The 4,241-nt window shown below is 48.8% G+C and overlaps 1 non-coding gene across 1 annotated transcript; it reads left to right on the plus strand.

Moving 5' to 3' along the window:
- The first annotated feature begins 1,846 nt into the window (after positions 1 to 1,846).
- Positions 1,847 to 2,010, plus strand: LOC112304263 (U1 spliceosomal RNA). The gene has a single exon (XR_002974714.2). It is a non-coding gene; the product is annotated as a U1 spliceosomal RNA (small nuclear RNA).
- Positions 2,011 to 4,241: the final 2,231 nt, after the last annotated feature.

Raw genomic sequence — 4,241 nt, forward strand, 5'->3', positions numbered from 1 at the left:
TGTTACAGAATTACATGCTTAGGATTTTGTAATAAAAGATTTTGTAATAAAAAGGGGCGTTATTTGAACCACACCCTGTATTCACACCTTTGAATAAACTTCTAAATCACTGTATTTTGACTCTGCCATCAGTTGCTCCACGGGGGCCCTGATTTGCTATGATCAGTCATTGCCCAAGAAGGACAGGATGCAGACCAATCAGATTTCACCCCCCAGGGGCCACAGGAAGTTCCTGCTTCTGAATAGACACAGGACAGCCTGTGCCCGGAGCTGCAGGCCAAGGGGAGGAAAAAATCCTTAGAGCGGAAGCCTCCGAGTCCAAAGGCCTCACAGCAAGGGTGGCGGTTAAGAAACATCTGGAAATCCAGTGGAAGTCTTCCTTCACTTTCATCTCCATCTTCCGCTCTCTGCGTGTCTGTTGTTCTCTACTTCCCCAATGTTCTTTCACCTGCGGGCAGTTTATTCTCCCATCTCAGCGTCACCCGGGGGTTAGATTAGGAAGTATGTGTCTGGTTCTCAAGGGGTGGCCCTGGACCAGAAGCCGCCTACCCTCCGGGAACTTGTTAGAAATAGAAATTCTTTGACCCATTCCAGACCTCCTGAATGGGGAACTCTGTTTAACACCCCTGCCCCCTTCCCCGCCCCGAGGACATTCCCATCACGGCATCAGAGGGTATTGGGGACTGATTGTCACACCTACCGGCCCATCGCCACCTGCTGGCACAATGAGGTCAGTACACCACAGGAGGGCCGCTGTTCTCCAGCAATTCTTCCAGAGCAGGACGGGGAAAGTCCTTTCTGTCCAGCCTTTGAGTTTTTCTTTTTCCTCCTTAGCAGCTGAACTACAGGGTTCACAGTCAGAATTGGTGCTGGGAAAGTAAAACAAAAAGTGGCCATAGCATCGGACCGGGGAGGAGAGGAGGAAGAGAAAGGAGTGGGGCAGACTCCCTGGGGTCTGGTGAAAACGCAAATCCTGGCGCAGCACGTCTGGGTGTGAGACTGCATTTTTAACCCCCTCCTACCTGGGGCTCGAAACTGCGGGTCCCTGGACCCACCAAACGCCCCCTCTCTACCGACTCACACTTGGCGTTAAAAGGGAGACCTGGCTTCCTCTGTGCCCAGCAAGGAGGTACTCCCACCCCAGGACGCGGGAATCGGCGGGAGGGCTCCTGAAAACGCCGAGCGCTGGGCCCCTCCCCCAAACATAGCGCCCCACACACACACACCGAGTTTCCCATTCGGCCCTGCAGGGGAGGGGCTGAACATTTTGCATTTTAACAAGTCCCTCCCGTGAGGCTAATGATGCTGTCATCGTTAGCTCTAACTAGCAGGACCTTTCCTGATATTTCTATAGCATCAAGTGACAAAGATTGCCCTTGTTTATTCCCGAGGCTAATGATTCCTGGTGTCGATTTAAAAAAAAAGAAGGAGGAGGAGGGGGGAGGGGAGGAGGGGTACTATTTATTGTTTCACAAAACCCCTCGGCTGGCGGAGCACCGGGCCCTGCCCATCTAAAATAAAATGCAACGCCACCACCTGCTGGTTGTCTCGGGAAGTGCACAGGGTGTCCACGGTGCTGCGCGAAAATGGCTCCTCGCAAATTAATCTCGGCAGACACAATAACGTCATAGATAGTACCCACCATCCTCCTCGCCTTTCTTTCAGGCGTCGGCAGGTCAGCAAAAAATTTATGGGTGTGAACCCTACGGCTCCGGGCTTCCTATGGGACACGGAGGCACGGGAATCTAAGAAACTGGCTTAGCGTCACACAGCAAAAGGTGGTGACCACAGAAATCCTCTGCCTCCAGAGCTCCCTACTGGACCACCTCACAAAATAGCTGGAGAGATGCTTACCTGGCAGGGGAGATACCATGATCACGAAGGTGGTTTTCCCAGGGTGAGGTTTATCCATTGCACTCTGGATGTGCTGACCCCTGCGATTTCCCCAAATGTGGGGAACTTGACTGCATAATCTGGGGAAGAGGGGGACAGCGTTCACACTCTCCCCTGAAAAGAAAAAAAGCTGGAGAAAAGGGTTCCATAAAGCTGTGCCCTCCCAGAAAGTTAGCACTGAAAAATGCTTCAGATCCAAACATTTCCATACCCTTTATTTTATAAAAAGAAAACAACAGAAAGCACAGAAAGGCGAAATGACTTGCTGATCGGTCACACGGCAGCTGGGTGACTGATCAGCAAGGTCACTCGGGCCCCTTGGGCCCACACGGCACTTTCAGCAGCATTAACTGAGGGTAAAATGCCAGAGCTTCAGCCCATCTTCTATTTGGGGACTACAGCTCTAGGAAGAAGAACTTAACTCATTTGCCCTGGCTGGTGTGGCTCAGTGGTTTGAGCACCAGCCTGAGAACCTAAGGATAGCCAGTTCAATTCCCAGTCAGGGCGCATGCCTGGGGTGCAGGCCAGGTCCCCAGTTGGAGGCATGTGAGAGGCAACCACACGTTGATGTTTGTCTCCCTTTCTTTCTCCCTCCCTCCCACCTTCTCTAAAATAAATGAATAAAAATCTTTTTAAAAAGAACTTAGCTCATTAAACATATATGCAATCAAGGGGCCCACCACATTGTCTCTTCTACCAACTAGAAATTATTTCCCAGCGACTCAAATAAGCTATTAACATTTCTAACATGTATCACCTGGATTATTATTTACTCGATTCTTTCCCTGTAATCTATACATTTTGTTCTTATTTGTCCTTGTCCTAAATAATCATATCTGTCAAATTGTATATGACATCAGTTGCTAAAGTGATTGCTTAATTAATTTGAAACACCCAGAACCCATTTGTGTGATGCCTCGAGGCATCTTGCTGCCCAGCAGTGACATCCCACATGTTTTGGGGAGAAGCGACTGGGTCTTCAGGGAGACTAGGACCTGTGTTCCTCTCTGGGCAATGACGTCCGAAGGCCGTGTGATATGTGGCAGGTTATAACCTCAGTGATCACTGCTTTCGTCATCTGGAAAGTGGGGTTAGTAGCATTTCCGATCTTACATGCTCATTATTGGGATTAAATGAGATACTCCACATCAGAATTTGACAAGATGCCTGGTATCCAATCAATGCCAATATCATAAGTGCTCTTAGGAGGCACAACACTGCGTCTTATTTGAATGAAGAACTGTGAATCTCAAAGCCAGTCATCAATTTTGCACTTCCCCCTTCTCCTTGAGGACGCAGGCCTTTCTTTGGAAGACGGGACTGTGTTACCCATTCAGCCGGGCACACGGAGGCTTGCTTCATTATAAATAGAGTCGCCATATGATTCAGAAACCCTGCTTCTGGGTATCTGCCTGAAATTTTTCAAAGCATTTGCTCATAGAGACATGTGTGTCCCTATGTTCATTGCAGCGTATTTCACAGTGGCCGAGACACGGACACAACCGAAGTGTCTTTGACAGAAGACTGGATGCGGAGGACGGGGTGCACACATACAGTGGAGCACTCCTCAGCCACGAGGAAAGATGAGACACTGCCATTTGCAGCAGCATGGGTGGGCCTTGAAAATGCCACGCCAGCCGAAGTAAGTCAGACAGAAAAAGTCAAGAACCATATGCTTTCACTCATACGAGGGATATGAAACCGAAAGCAACAAAGAAACAAACAAGACAAACAAAAACTCATAGACACAGACAAACACTGTGTACAAGCAGACACACGAAGCACATCATTACCGCAAGCGTGTGTGCAGGACAGCATTCCCTTACTGGTGGTGTGGGTACCAGAGGGAAGGGGGTGGGGGAGGTAGGAAGGGTAAAGAGGGCCAAATATGTGGTGACAGAGTCTTGTCCTGGGGTGGTGAATACACAGTATAGCATACGGATGATGTATTACAGAACTGTGCACCCGAAACCCGTATAGTTTGATCAACCAGTGTCACCCCAATAAACGTAGTAACGTTTTTTAAAAGTCATTACAATGATGTCCCTGAAGTCCTGGCACAATTCAACAGGAATAGGGGCATTTTCAAGTCTTGACATCAGTAGGGGTTTGGAGGTTTTTCATTCGATATTTTCCAAATAGGTGGGTTGGGAGTTTATGCTGTTAAAAGGCTGCACAGTTTTCCCACATCGGGAAAAAAACAATTCTTAACGCTGCTTCCCAAGAAGGAAATGGGCTCCGCCTGGTGTGGACGGTCTCCCCCCACCACTCATGAAGGACAGTCTCTTGCTCCAAAACTAAATCATTCCTACGGAGAAGCTACTTAGAATGCGTACATTCTTCAATCT

The sequence above is a fragment of the Desmodus rotundus genome, chromosome 6 (assembly GCF_022682495.2).
Source record: "Desmodus rotundus isolate HL8 chromosome 6, HLdesRot8A.1, whole genome shotgun sequence".
NCBI lineage: Eukaryota > Metazoa > Chordata > Mammalia > Chiroptera > Phyllostomidae > Desmodus > Desmodus rotundus.